Genomic DNA, 16,608 nt, shown 5'->3' on the forward strand with positions numbered 1-16,608 from the left:
AAGCACACCAAAAGTAAGGGCACCAAGGGAGCTCACCGCAGAACGGAGAAGAAGCCAATTACAGATATCGGTACTCATACTAAGTCTGACACTCAAGAAGATGGTCACTGGGACACTGATACTAATCATTATCGTAAACCACAATCCAAACACCATCGTCATATTTTGAAAGCCAGAAGTACTAGAGAAGCTACTATCAATACCTCATTAAAAATCTGATTTCCAGTATTCAAAGGAGGTAAGAAAGATGACTCAGATGTTCATATCCAAGCTTTTGAACAATATGCTGAGTTGAAGCACATTGACGAGGATGAGTGGGGGAAATATTTTGCCCAAACGTTGAAAGCGGCAGCCAGAAAATGGTATTACCATTACCCAGCTTGCCAGCTCCTGTCGAAAGTTGTGTGGAGAAAATCAAGGAGTTGACGAGACAATTGCAAGAACCTCCTTCTGAAAAGAGAATGAAAGCATGGTTCTTGAATGGCTTTCATAGTAAGAAACTCATAGAACAAGAAGTACATGCACCAACAAAGAAATTCGATAACTTGGTGCAGAGGGCCCTCAAATTAGAGCAACAAGCCAAAAAAGAAAAAGACCACAAGAAGAGAAGATCCAGTAGCAGTGGTTCATCCACTGAGAATTCAGATTCCAGTGCATCTGATAGTGATTCAAATGAGAAAAGCAAGAGTAAAGGAAAGAAAGGATCTTGGTCACATAAAATTGAAGAAATGTCCAGACAAATTGCTGAGATTGCCCAAATCAGACCTTCCGTTAGAAAGATGGAAACTTGTGCTCCAAATGCAAATCTAGAGATCATGTTTCGAATGAATTTCCACAATGCACTTATTGTAAGGCTTATGGCCATCTCTGGGATAACTGTTCCATTCGGATTCATCACTTCAAGAAAGTAAAAGCTCTATCCTTGATAGCATTAACCAACACATAACCAATAAAAATGGAAGGAGCCAGCGAGTCCAAAGCAAAAAATCCAGGCACCAGTGAGACTGGTAATGGCCAAGGCAGATACCCAAGGGGTACTGGCCAAGTTAGAGGGTATGGGGATGTTCAACACAGAAGTTTTGATTGCTACAATTGTGGAAAGTATGGGCATTTTGCAGCTCAATGCCCAGATGCAGTCAAAACTAAAGCACTTGATGTGAAGGCACCAGAACTAGTGTCGGTTTGGGTAGTTACTAGAAGCAAAGGTGTAATCATCGAAGAAATTCTAGGGAGCTCCAGCAGCCAGTAATTGTTGAGTCCAAGAAGTGGGAACAAGAAAGAGAGGTTTGGAAGGCCAAGGGCAAGGCAAAGGTAGTGGATAAGTGGCAGGAGCAATGAGAGCTGGCGGCCAAGATTACAGAGAATCTGGCTAAAAGGCTACCAGAACAACCAGAGTGTTTTGAGGCTCACACCATCCAGAAGATCCCATCCCAGTCTTTTGAGAAGGGACAAACAAAGCACTCAACATCTGGAATTGAAGAATCTATGATTGCTGCAGTACAAGGTTTGGTGGAAGAAGTCGGGCAAGTCAGATCAGACTTGGCCAAGACTGATGCAACTGAACTAGTGAAGGATCAGTGCCTATCCCAGTGTCAGCTATTAGTCTGATAAAAAACATGCGGATACGTGTGGGTAAGGAAAAATTCAAAACCAGCTTTCTTGTGCTGGATGTCCAAGGAGCATGTGGAATGCTACTTGGAAGACCCTAGCTCAAAACTGCAGGAGCCATTCGTGATTATCCAAATCAGATGGTCACTATTCAGGGAGCTAGTAGGCAAATTTAGCTCCAAACTAATAATACCAGAAGCTGGAAAAAAGCCTTAGGATCTAAAGAATTATGCAAGAAGTACATTGCTAGGAAAATAAAGAGAATGCTTGCAGCAATGAATTTATTTCCATTAGTAGAGATTGATCTGAATGCACTATAATGGATAAGGTGTAAGCTGACAAATAAAAGAGACAATTCCCAGTCCAGTTTGATGGTCGGCCAATGAACCAGTTGAATCTAAATCGAAAAAATTTGATTTCAGATCAACGATAGACACTAGTCAAGAAGGTACTGAGATGGAAACTGAAGGTACTGAAGTCCAAGGTGCAACTTTGGAAGTAGGAAATCCATTCAAAGATTATGCAGCTAGAATTCGTATTAAAAAGGAAGCAAGGTCATTAGCCAAACAAAAGGGAGGTGGCCTAAACAGGTTACTTCCAGATGACCATGATGGAACCTTGGTTCAAAAGACAAACCTCGAATGATCAAAATCAACAAACACCTGAACTTAGAGGTGAAGGAGAAAGAAAAGGCTCTTTTCTAGAAGTATAAAGATGTGTTCGCTTGGGAACATACTGACCAAAAAGGTGTAGATCCAGAGACTTGTCAGCATCGAATACCACTGAAACCAGATGCCCGACTAGTACGGCTGCAGTTGTATAGAATGAATCCTAATTATGCCAAGAAAGACAAGGAGGAGATAGACAATTTTCTTGAAGCTAGATTCATTACTGAAGTGGACAATAGTGACTGGTTATTTCCGATAATGGTGGTTCCGAAGAAAAATGAGAAGTTAAGGGGTTTGTGTGGACTACCAAAAAACTAAATGCCCATACTATTAAAGATCCATTCCCATTGCCATTCACATATATGCTTTTGGATGAAATTGTAGGTCAAGAAATGTACAACTTTATGGAGGGACATAGTGGTTATAACCAGTTGAAGATAGCACCTGAAAATAGAGACAAGACTACATTTAACACTAAATGGGGAGCATTCATGTATCTAGTAATGCCATTTGGTATGTGCAATGGTCCAACAGCATTTCAACGCTGTATGATGGAAATATTCAGTGAATTCCTACACAAGTTTCTAGCCATCTTCATGGATGATTTTCCAATCTTTTCTAAGGAAGAGATGCATTTATTATTCCTAGAAATGGTCTTTGAAAGGTGCATGGAAAAAATAATATGCCTGAATCCATTCAAGTCAGTCTTCATGGTCTGGAAAGGTCAGCTTCTAGGACATATTGTGTCCCGGAATGGTATTGAGATGGCCAATGATAAGGTGAAATGTGTCTAATGAGCTAAGGTACCCAACACTTTATCTGAATTAAGTTCATTCTTGGGCTATATCAACTTCTATAGAAAGTTCATTCATATGTTTGCAACCAAAGCCCTACCTTTATATGAGGTCACTAAGAAAAGCAATACATTTATCTGGACCACTGAGTGTGAGGAAAGTTTCCAGTGTCTGAAAAATGCGATTATCAGCAACCAGTCCTTCGACACCCAAACTGGGATGTTATTTTTCATGTCCATGTGGATGCTTCAGGACAGGAAATGGGAGTTATACTAGCCCAACCTGATGGAAAGACCGACTACCCAGTTTACTTTGCCAGTCGTAGGTTCAGTATTGATGAACAAGGATACACCACCACGGAAAGAGAAGCACTGAGAATGGTGTTAAGTGCAACTAAGTTTAGTCACTATCTACTGGGAAAACTATTTCATTTTTATGTGGATCATCAGGCATTAAATTTTTTCATCAACAAAGTCATTATTCAGGGAAGACTGATTCGCTGGATGATGTTCCTGATGGAATTCGAATTTTGCATTTTCCACAAACCCGGTAAGGCACGTTATGGTGCTGACTTTCTGTCTAGAAGTACTGAAGGTTATTCTGAGATATCCTTGAGAGATGAGCCAGTGGATGCTAAGTTATTCCAAGCATTAGCTGAAGAAAATCAAGATTCATAATGGCAAGAAGTATATGATTTTCTTCAGAAAGGGGAATTCCCAGACACCTGGTCGCAGAATCAGAAGAAGGCATTGATTGTCAGAAGCTTGAAGTTTACTCTTATTGGGGGTTAATTGTATAGGTTGGATGTGGATGGTGTTCTCCAAAGATGTGTACCGATGCATGGCAGAATGCAGTTCATACTGAAGCCCATAGTGGTGATTCAGGAGGTCATTTTTCTACTGACATCACTAATAAGAAGATATTGCAAGCAGGACTATGGTGGCAAACTATGATAGCTGATGTCAAGGCATTTTTCAAAACTTGTGATGCATGCTAGAGGATGGGCATACCTACTGTAGCAGATATGACTCCTCTCACTCCAGTACAACCTTTGGGGGTATTTATGAAATGGGGTCTAGATTTTAATAGGTCATTTAAGAAAGTCACTCCTAGAAAGAACCGATACATTTCAATGGCTACCTGTTATGTTAGCAAATGGGTGGAGGGCAAAGCTCTTCTAGATAATACTGCTAAATCTATTGTTGTGTTCATTTTTGAAAATATCATATGTCGGTATGGTTGCCCTCTCGAAATTGTATCTGACCAGGGTACACATTTCATTAATGATACTGTGGAAATATTGATGGACATGCTTTCAGTCAAACATAGAAAATCCACTCCATATTATCCCCAATGCAATGGTCAAGCAGAGAGCAGTAATAAAACCATTAATAATATTCTGACAAAAATAGTTCAAAAGGAGCCACACTAGTGGGATGCTGAAGTTTATGTAGAAATAATGGTCAGTGTTAGTTCCCGGTTAGTCTCCGGCCGCCCAACACTTAGGCGCAGCACATTGGGCTTTACCACCCCAGCAACCTCCCACATATAGGACAATGTGCCTTTATGTTGGGGTGACAATGTATATATACATACAATACAGGTAGACAATGACCATATCATCTACCCAATGCCCATGAGTGCCCAACAATGTGCAAACCGCTCTGAAGGTAAGCCCTTTGTTAGAAGATCAGTAGGATTTTTAGTGGTGTGAATCTTCGCAAGCTGCAATTGCTTGTCCTCAAGCACCTCAGGAATGAAGTGATACTTCACATCCACTTTGGTGGTAAAACCCAATATGCTGCGCCTAAGTGTTGGGCGGTCGGAGACTAACCGAGAACTAACACTGCCCATTCTTTCTACATAAAAGAATAAGGACTCATAACCCTAACACTAGTGTGTTTGGAGTCCACCCAAACCTATGCCTCCTCTCTTCTTCTATCTTCTCCATTATTGCACACACACACACACGCTCTCGCACGTGCACTTCAACTGGTATCAGAGCTTAGGGATAGGGAGCACCATTGGAGCTCAACGGGAAGCAGGCGGAGAAGCAGCAAAAACTGCAGCACGTTTTTGCATATCTATTTTGTCCTGTCAGAACGTCCTTATTCAAGCCGATTCTCTCTATTCCTAACCGGGTTTTTGTCCTCTTCAACTTTGCAGAAGAAAGTTTTCTCAAAATCTTCACCAATTTTGAGATACGTCACTTAGACTACATGTAGGTCGTGAAGTACAAGCTACAGATTTATTTCATGTCTATTCCCACAATTTCCAATCGTTTATGCGTGGTCTACAACTTTGCAGAAGGAAGTTTCTACAAGTTTGCACGGTTTGAGAGATATTCAGTTCAAACAGTAGGGTGGTCTACCTTCGTCGGTTCTTCTAGGTACATGTTTTCGTTGGCACTCTTTCTGCAATCTCTGTCACATGCATATTTGATTTATGATCTTGAGGGTCTGTTAAATCAGACAAGTCGCCGTAGCGGTTACAGAAAAGGGTTTTTGTGGTTGATGTAAGATCTTATGCGGTTTATGTATTGTGATGGAAATATGCAAAGCCTATTGTTGAGGGTCGTGGTAAGGTTTTATTGAGCTGGGGGATTCTCAAATGTGGAGATTCTTTCGGTGATACAGGTTTTGGAGCGAGCCCCCAACATCCTCATAGTTTCGGCATCGACATAGGATGTATGTTTATACGGTTAGTGCAGTATTGGTGTGCATCTGTTGGCATTGTTGTCATCTTTATGTGTATGGGTTTGACAGTGTTCAGTGGTCAGAGACACTCTTCTAGAGTTGGAGACACTGATAGTGATAGTTCTTTGAGATTCTATCTTGTCAGTTTAGCCGCTTTGATCAGCGTTTCAGTCATTGTACACATTTGTTTTGGGTTCAGAAGTCAGTTTTGCAGGGGAGACTCTGCCAAAAATTTTCAGGTTTTCTATCATCTTCTTTAGTGCAGCGGATCTATTACTTTTGTTCTTCTCGAGTGATGGCTTCATATTCGGAGAACTCTTTGTTCAACATTGAGAAGTTAGATGGCACTAACTTCCCATTTTGGAAGGAACAAATTTACAATGTCTTAGTACAGAAGAAGCAAATCCGATCGATAAAGATGAAGGGGATAAAGCCTGAGGATATGGATGAGTATGATTGGCAGGAGTTGGATGAGCTTGCGAGGTCCACCATCATGCTGACTTTGTCAAAGAATATGTACTTCAATGTGAACATGGAATAGACTAGCTATGAGTTGTGGAAGAAGTTATGTGACCTGTATGAGAAGCAAAGTGCAACATCACAGATTTGTTGGCTAAAAAAGTTAGTTGATTTAAAGATGAATGAGGGCACACCCATGTGCAACCATCTCAATGAGTTCAACACAATTTTCAGTCAGCTTTCTGCGCATGAAGTCAATTTTGACAATTCGGTCAAAGCAATGTTCTTGCTAGTTACGTTGCCAGAAAGTTGGAATACTTTTCACACAGTCATAAGTAGCTCATCACCTCCTGATGGTTTAACACGTGGTGATGTTGAGGGCAGTTTTCTTACTGAAGAGGTTAGCAGGAAGAATCTTGATGCTTCTCGTGGTACTAGCAATGCTCTTGTTGTTCGTGTTCAATCACAAGAAAAGGGCGAATCTGACAGGAAAATCTCGTAGCAAATCACGTGGCGGAAAAGACATTGAGTGCTATCATTTTGACAAAAAGAGTCATATGAAGAAAGACTGTCAAAAGTGGAAACAAGAGAAAGGTAAAGACAAGACTAAGGAAAGCAGTATAAAGATTGAAGAGATCAACAATGTTTTTGTTGAAGATTCTAATGGAGACATATATCTCACATCTGCCATGGATTTAACATTTTTGGTTGCCACTGATGACTATGCTTTACAGGATTGGGTTCTTGACTCAGGTGCATTGTTTCAGGTGACTCCTCACAGAGAGTGGTTCTGTACATATGATGCATCCCGTAAAGGTCGTGTTCATCTTGGCAATGATTTTGCTTGCGCCATAGTTGGTGTCGGTGATGTGCAACTGAAATTTCAGAGTGGTTCTTCATTCATGCTCAAGAATGTGAGACATGTGCCGAAGCTTACCAAAAGCTTGATTAGTACGGGACAATTGGATGACGCAAGACATTTGGTGATAGTTCGTGGAAGATTACCAAAGGTTCTTTAGTGGTAGCACATGGTTCAAAGTCTGGGACTTTGTACATGCTACATGTATCCAATGTTCAAAACCATGTAAATTTGTGTAACCGAGCAGCCAAGTGTTTCTTTGTGGCATTGTTGGTTAGGACATATGTCTCAAAAGGGAATGAAAATCTTGTCTCGTTTTGGTTATTTCCTAGATTCAATTTCTCAGATTTTTCATTTTGTGAGCATTGTCTTTATGGTAAACAAACACAGTCACCACACAAAAGGGGAAGCACTCGGAAAAGTGAGCCATTAAAGTTAGTGCATAGTGATGTCTGTGGACCTATGCCTAACATATCCATGGGAGGTTCATTGTACTTTGCTACATTCATTGATGACTTCTCAAGGAAAGTGTGGGTATATCCTCTCAGGAAGAAGGATGAAGTTCTTTCAAAATTTCAGAATTTTATGGCATTAGTGGAGAATGAGTCTGGCAAGAAAGTCAAGTGCTTAAGGTTAGACAATGGTGGTGAGTATGTCACTAAAGCCTTTCAAAATTTTTGTGATTCCAAAGGCATCAAAAGAGAGTTGACTGCTCCATATAACCCTCCACAAAATGGTGTTGCTGAGAGGATGAACCGTACCATACAAGAGAAGTTACATAGCATGTTGTCTAATGCAAAGTTGCCTAATGGATTTTGGGTGGAAGCATTAGCAACTGTTGTCCATCTTATTAATAGATCTCCTTACAAGGTTTTAGATGAGAAGGTACCTGAAGAGCTTTGGTCTGGAAAGCCACCTTCTTACAAGCATCTCAGAATCTTTGGCTGTGAAGCGTATTGCCATGTTCCAAAGGAGTTTCGAAGCAAGTTGGCTCCTAAGTCAAAGAAATGCATATTTCTTGGTTATGGCAATCCTGGCAAGATGGGATTTCGGTTATGGGATCCTGAAGCTAAAAAGATAGTTCGCATTAATGACGTATAATTCAATGAAGAAAAGATGAATAAGAAGCTTGTGCATACAATGGAGGTCAGGGGAGTTATCTTCCAAGAAGATGGAATTATCCACAATAGGGTTGAAGTGCTAATGTCAGACAACAAGTACATAATCCTCATCATGTAGTACAAGATGTTGCTGAGGGACAACCGGCTCAAGCAGTTATTAGAAGGTCCACAAGAGTTTCAACGCATCCTGATAGATTTACTCCCTCATTGGAATACATTATGTTGACAGATTGCAGAGAGCCTTCATGCTACAAGGAAGCCATGTCAATGGATGACAAGGCAAAGTGGGAGAAATCTATGTAATAAGAAATGGACTCGTTGCATAATAATCAAACTTGGAAGTTGGTTCGATTGCCTAAAGGTAAAAGGGCATTACCATGCAAATGGGTGTACAAGCAGAAAATTACACCTCATGATAGTAAACCCCAAGTACAAGGCACGACTTGTTGCTAAAGGATTTAAGCAGCAGAGCAGGGTATTGACTTGGATGAGATATTTTCTTCGATTGTCAAGATGACTACTCTGCGGTGTGTACTTGCGTTGGTTGCTAAAGACGACATGGAACTTGACCAAATGGATGTCAAGACGGCGTTCTTGCATGGTGATCTTCAAGAAGAAGCTTATATGCAGCAGCCAGAAGGTTTTGTTGAGAAGGGCAATGAAGACTTGGTGTGTCAGTTAGAAAAGACTCTTTACGGTCTAAAACAATCATCAAGGGAGTGGTATCGTAAATTCTACTCGTTCATGCTCTCTCAAGGCTACAAACGTAGCGATATGGACCATTGCCTCTACACTAAGCGAGCTAAAGATGGTAGTTTGCTGATTTTGGTCCTTTATGTGGATGATATGTTAATTTTTGGGAAATGCAGGGATAGGATTTCAACCTTGAAGTCAGAGTTACATGAAAACTTTGAAATGAAAGACATGGGTGAAGCAAGCCATATCCTTGGCATGCGCATCAAGCGAGACAGATGCAAGAAATTGGTCTATTTGTCTCAATCTGAGTACATTGCTAAAGTGCTCAAGCGTTTCAATATGGAGAAGAGGAAGGCATTGAGTACTCCATTGCCTCCATATGTGAAACTCTCTGGTGGTAAAGCCCAATGTGCTGCGCCTAAGTGTTAGGAAGCCGGAGACTAACCGGGAACTAACACTGACCATTCTTTCTACATAAAAGAATAAGGACTCATAACCCTAACACTAGTTTGTTTGGAGTCCACCCAAACCCGTGTCTCCTCTCTTCTTCTATCTTCTCCATTGCTGCACACACACACACGCTCTTGCATGCGCACTTCATCGATGCCTCTCTCGCTCGATCGTCTCTTACTATGTCGAGGTCGGGAAATTGAGGATGTCCGTCGGAGCCAAATCCATTCCGGAATGGGCGTGGGAGGGAAGCCGATGGCGAAGCTACGCCGGAGGAGAGACCTGTCGCTCTCACTATGTCAAAGCCGAGGAGAATGTTATCAATGCCGTCTTCCACCGCCGGACGGAAGTGCGCCAAAATCATAGCCGCGTATGTCGAGTCACCGATGTCGAGCTAATGCAAATTGATGAGAAGAAGTCACCGAAAATCGAAAGCGCAGTAGTTGATGCCAAATGCACTTTCTCTCTCTCGTTGTGTGTGTGTGCACACACTCTTAGAGTTGAAAGAAAAAAAATTCCAATTCTCTGTTTCACAGAACTATGTGTGTGCACCACCACCCACAACTCACTTCTATTGCCTGATTCTTGGACCTGGTCGCTCTCATGCCTTGCCTTTGATTGTCCTTTACCTCTGCTACTCAACATTGCTGAACGACTTTGCCATGCTGCTCAAACTCCCCCAAAATGACTTGGATTTGCTTTATTGGCCCAATTTTTCTCGGCTCTATTTTCTTACTTAACAAAGCTTGTGTTGCTTTGTGTTGGTTGCCAGAGGGCTCCCATTTCATTGCTCCTGCAATTGCTTGATTCCGTGCTTGCTTTCCGGTTTGCTGCCAGCATTGATCCCATGAGCTCCAGGCCGATTACATTTCTGCAAACTTGTCAAGAAATGCTTCAAGTGCTTGATTCTCCTCCAATAGCTCGTGAGCTCCTCTGCCTTCGACTCTGTTACACTCTTCCAAGATGTGCTCTTCTCTGCTCACTGTGCTCTGCAGATCTCAATTCTCCTCTTGCAAAGTGAATCCCTGCAGATTCTCCCAAGCCTTTGATTACTTTGATCTCTTGAATCTCTTGCCTCTGAGTGAGCCGATCTTCAGAGCTTCCCCTCCTGCCAAGATTCTCTAAGAATCCTGAAGATCCCCAAAAGGGGTGTCGAGATCCGCGATCTCGCTCGATCCGTGCCGGATCCATCCTGAACCACTCCGATCTGGTTTCGCAAAGTGCCGAGCTCCATGGGAGCTCCATTGCCACCAAGGGATCGCCACCCCCGCCAAGTCGTAGCTCTAATACCACTTGTGAGTGCACGTGTGCACGGATGCGTGCATGCATGACGCGGTGCGTGCAAGGAAGAGGAGGAGCACGATAGTGTGGGTGGAGAAAACTCAAGAAGTGTGAGTGAGGAGCTCCTTATTCTTCATATACAAAGAATAAGGGTATGTACACACGATGGGCGGGTGGTTGGACACCGGACGTCCGACCCCGGGCAAAGGCGCAACGCCTTTACCCCAACAAAAAGGAGGTTTTTGAGAGAGAAAGAGGCCTTCATGGTGAATTTGAAGAGTAGTGGCAGCCTTGCAAGCTTCATACCAAAAACCCCCTGTACAAACAAGGAGATGACCGTCTAGTGGATTTAGAGTTCTTATATGGACAACAAGAGAGGGAAAGAACACAAGAGAGTGAACCTAAAGAAGAGACATCACAATATGGCAAGGAGGCTGAGGGAACCACACCTACTATCCAAGACTTGACAGTGCCAAAAGCACCCCCCCAATACAAGAATAACCCCAAGAAGAAGACCTTTCGAAGACCGCCTCACCAAAAACTCAAACTACTGAAAAGAAGTGCTAGAGGATACCCAAACAAAAGAACACTCTCAAAAAAGGTAAAAGAGGATGCGAAAGATCACACAACCGCAACATGGCTCCAAAAGAGAGAAAGAAGAGTCAAAGGTGGAGTCAAAAGAGGAGGAGAAGGTAGAGCAAGAAGAAGCCAACCCCCTCCCACATAGCCCAAATGAAAGACATAGAAGAATACGCACAGTTTGCTCACCACATGATACAAAAGATGAAAAATAAGGTGTATAATTGTCAAAGCAAGATTTAGGAGATTGAAAGTTCTCACCAACATTTGACCAAACCGCTAGAGATATTTGATGCTTTCTTGGAGGAATATAGAGGCTTGCATGAAAAATCCTAGGCAAAAATCCAAAGCCTACAAGAGGCCAATCCCAAACAGCTAGAGATAGCTAATGCTTTCTTGGAGGAATATAGAGGCTTGCATGAAAAATCCCATGCAAAAATCCGAAGCCTATAAGAGGCCAATCGCAAACAGACGGACAAAATGATAGTAATCATGGAGAAGTTGTCCTTTGCAAGTGAAGACCAAGAAAAGAAGAGAAAAGATCTTAACACCATTGTCTTGGATACAAGTGTGCATTCTCAATAGCTACAAATGCAGTTGGATGTAGCCAACATTCAAATAGCTCAAGCAGATCAAAAGGAACTTCTGGGCAAACCCTATAGTTCTTACAATTCAAGGGTTTGATTTAGCTTATCAAGCATTAGAAAAGAGAAGCAAAGATCTAGAGACCGATCTCAAATTAGAGCAGATGCAACAAAGGAGCTATTATTAAGTTGTATAAGGAAGAAGAATATTAGAAACAAATAGCAAACTCCAATAGCAATTACAAGTAGCCCAAGTACAACTCAAAGGCAAGCAAACAATGGCAGAAGAGGACATCTCAGAGCAGGCCACCAAAGACACTGAGGACTTGCAATTCCTAAAATATATGGAAGAGAAAGAGGAAACCACTTCCATTCCAAAAACAACACCCCTTGAACATGAAGAAGAGATGGGCCAATCTTGATAGCTTCACAGTGGAAGCGGAAAGAGCTCTATAGGTCAACATCAAGCAAGAGACAAAAGAAAAATGCAAAGAGGTCATGGTGTGGGAAGAGTGCAGACACTCACCAACAAGCAGATCATATAAACCTAGCACCAACAATCTCTACCAGACCCTCTAATCAAGTATGAAGTGCTTAAAGTCAAAGAGAGGCTACTAAAGGACCATGGAGCAGAGTCACGTCCAGTTGGAGAAAGATCTGTTTGGGGGAGGCCCTCAAAATATCTCATTCTTATACACAAGCCCCTTCAAAAATCTAGAAAGACCATACAGTCAGCCTAATGCCGAGAGTTAGAAACTGGGATAGCCACCAAATAGTTCTCAAGAAACATCCAACATGGATCAACTACCCCAAGCTATCTCCACCAATAGGTAAACCTCGAAGATTACATGCTCAAGACACTGATATATGTCAATGAAGTGTTTAAAAGGATTTCGGATCTGGCGTGTATTATGTTCATAAAGATAGCGGAAATGATACTAACTTGCACCTAGAGTTTCCATCAAGCAGAACAGATAAATGTGCCTTGGATATCATTCCTTGAAGGCAACCAAGGGATATGCTATGATCTATTGGATCAATTTCATGACGAACTCCTCTACGACTTCTATGCCCAATTGATGTTCTTGCCCTCTTATTACATGCGAGCTTTTGAAGGGGCATTTTATATCGAATTGTTTACTTTTAGAACCAAATTTTTTGGCCCTATGATATAAAATCTCTATGCAAGATTTGTTGGCTATTTTTCCATGGAGAAAGAGCTCAATAGATCTCTAGTTCCTCATTGAAGGCAACAAGAAGGTGAAGATAAAGTATTACAAAGCACTAGAAGCTCTACAAAATTAGCATAAAGCAAGAAAGCCCAAACACTACCTCACCATAAGATAGTTGTTGTAGACGACTCAGTCTAGGAGGGGGGGAATGCTAGCACTAGGTTAACAAAGTTACTTTCTATCGAGCCAAATGTTGTAATTTCATCTCATTTTGGAATGTAAAACCCGTCATGTCCACATTTTGTACTTTTGATTATTTTTACGGAGTTGTAAAGTCAGTAGTTGAGGCTACTAGCTTTTAGTTTGTAATGAAGCATCACTTATATATGATCTCAAGTACCTTCTTCCTACCCCATATTTGAGCTTGTTGTTGGAATTAGGGTTGTAGAAAAACGTACTCAGCTTGGAGAAGATGAAGGAAGCTCAAGGCACACAATAGAGAGTGTATTACTTAGTGTGCAATGGAAAGATGGATAGCCGTAGAGTGATGGGTGTATATACAATGCATGGGGGAAAAAACCTCCTAAAGAGGGGAAAAATGTCCCGGCAGTCCTAGTGTGTTCACACACATCACTACCACATGTATATGGTAACAAATCCCTCCTGGAGTGATGCGGTGAACGAGAGCTGGCACATGAGTAAAGGGAAGTGCCATGCCCTGAGGACATGATCAGTCCACAAAGGGGAGTAAGCCCAAAGCTTTACGAAAAGCTTTGAGCTTCTCACAAGACAATGCCTTTGTGAAAAGATCTGCAAGGTTGTCTTGTGTTGGCACATAAGCCAAGCTGATCTCTCTTGTTGAGAGCCTTTCCCTGACATAGTGGTAATGCACCTCAGTATGCCTTGTGTGAGCATGAAAAACTGGGTTCCTTGCAACTGCCAATGCGCTTTGACTGTCAGTGTAGATAGTGTTGGCAATGTCCTGTCCAACACCCAAATCAGCCATAAGGCATCCGAGCCATACACACTCAACCGTAGCTATGAAGACTGCCCTGTACTTAGCCTCATAGTTCAAAGTGGCCACAGTAGGTTGCTTCTTGCTCAACCATGATATACATGAATTGCCAAGCATGAAACAAAAACCACTTGTGGACACTCACGTGTCAAAACAACTAGCCCAATTTGAGTCCGAAAAAGCAAGTAAGTCTAGCGGCAATGATCCCCCCTTGGGATAAAACAAGCCAAGATGTAAAGTGCCACTAAGGTAGCGAAAAATCCTCTTGACAGCCTGCCAATGCTTAAACCCTGGGCTATGCATAAATCTGCTGACCTGTGAGACTACAAAGTGAATATTCGGCCTCGTGTTGCATACATAAATGAGGCAGCCAACAACACTTTGGTAAAGAGTGACATTAGCAGGATCACCAACATCATGTAGAGTCAACTTGAAACCTGTTTCCATGGGAGTGGCAATAGGTTTGCAATCCTCGAGTCCAAACTTACAGAGTAATGTCTCTATGTAACTTTTTTGACACAAGGCAATACCACCATCACACTGCTTAAACTGTATACCCAAGTAATGATACAACAACCCCAAATCTTTCATCTTGAAAGTAGCATTCAAATCAGCCTTAAATTCAGCAATGTGTGCCGCATTGGAACCAGTGATCAACAAATCATCCACATAAAGAGCAACAATGAGAAGTACATCACCCTCGCGCTTTACATACAATGTGCTTTGTGTTGGATTGTTACGAAAGCCTTGTTTGACCAAATGAGTGATAGCCTTCTCATAACAAGCACAAGGAGATTGCTTCAACCCATACAAAGCCTTCTTACATCTGCACACTTTGTCCTCTTGTCATTTCTTGACAAAACCGCGAGGTTGCGTTACATAAACTTCCTCAAATATGTCACCATTCAAGAATGTTTGATTGATGTACATCCCAACCAAAATGAGCTGCCAATGCACATAGAAAAACCTCAGTAGTCATACGACAAGTGGGAGCAAAAGTCTCTTCATAATCTATGCCTTTTTGTTGTGCATAACCCTTTGCAACAAGTCGAGCCTTATGGCGATCGATCTCAACATCCAGCTTGCACTTCAACTTGTAAACCCACTTTGTAGCAATGGCCTTTTTGCCAGGAGGAAAATCACATAAAGTCCATGTGTCTCTTTTCTATAAGTGCATCATATTCTGACTGCATGGCAGCCATCCAATTTTCTGAATTATGTGCTTCATCAAAGACAGAGGTTCCTCAACGTCATGTAAGCTAGACACAACCAAAGCATAACAATCTAATGCATAAGATACATGGCGAGAGCCTGAACGAGTACGACTAGACAAAGGTGCATCCAATTTACTATCACACAATGTATACACTAGCCATTTTGGCATACCTCTAGCCTGCTCATTTTCAGCCCTTTCCTCATCAAGTACATCATGTACATCTGCATTAATAATAGGCTGATCTATAACATTTTCTGAAACCCCCGTAGGCTGTACATTTGCCTCGTTGGAATTTACATTCGTATTTCCACCACTGAAAAGAGGCAACAAAGTGTCATAAATGTCCTGTGAGCTTACATTATTGTCTCTAGTACATGACAGCAAGGGCTGAACAGAATCTCCCACAAACACTACATCCCGTGAAACCAAAATACGCTTTGTTTGCGGATGATACAACCTGTAACCTTTGCTTTCAGCACTATAACCAACAAAAATACATATGACAGCCTTATCATCCAATTTTATGCGCTGTGTTTGTGGCACCAAAGCATATGCCAAACATCCAAAAACATGCATGTGCTCAATAGAAGGCTTTCTATCATGTCATGCTTCATCTGGAGTAATAGACTGCAAAGCTTTCGTAGGACACTTGTTTAGTACATAAGTGGTACACATGATGGCCTCAAGCCAAAAAGAATGCGGCAAAGCTTGACTTTTGACCATACATCGTGCCATTTTCATAAGTGACCTGTTTTTCCTCTCAGCAACACCATTTTGCTAAGGTGTATAAGGCACTGTACGTTGGTTTTTTATCCCACGACTAGCCAGAAATGCATTAAATTCATGAGATATATACTCCCCCCCTCGATCGGAACGGAGAGTGCCCATAGTACATTTTGAGACATTTTCAGCCATAGCCAGAAATTGTTTGAAGCACATAAAAACTTCGGACTTCGCTTTAAGCGGAAATACCCATGCATGCCTGGAGTAATCATCAATGAAAGTCACAAAGTAAAGGTAATTGCCCAAGGACGTAGTTTGCATGGGCCCACAAACATCACTATGCACAAGCTACAACCTGCATGTGGCCCTAACTGAACCATCCTTTGGAAACTTAGAATGCTGCATTTTACCCAGAATATAGCCTTCACAAACATGTTTGACAGGTGCTTCAAGAGGCGGCAAAGAAGCAACCATATCAAATTTCTGCAAACGCAGCAAATTGGCAAAATTCAGATGACCAAAACGTGCATGCCAAAGTTTTGCATCTGAAATAGCCCTTGAATCTGCAACTGCATTTGCAAAGTTTTTTCCACACTTGTCATACAAAGTGAGCTTATATAGCCCACGGCACAAAAGGCCAGATGCAACAATTTCATTACCAATACTGAGATCATGAACTGTACATCT

This window comes from Adiantum capillus-veneris, chromosome 9 (genome assembly GCF_014529385.1).
Source record: "Adiantum capillus-veneris isolate H3 chromosome 9, ASM1452938v2, whole genome shotgun sequence".
Classification (NCBI taxonomy): domain Eukaryota; kingdom Viridiplantae; phylum Streptophyta; class Polypodiopsida; order Polypodiales; family Pteridaceae; genus Adiantum; species Adiantum capillus-veneris.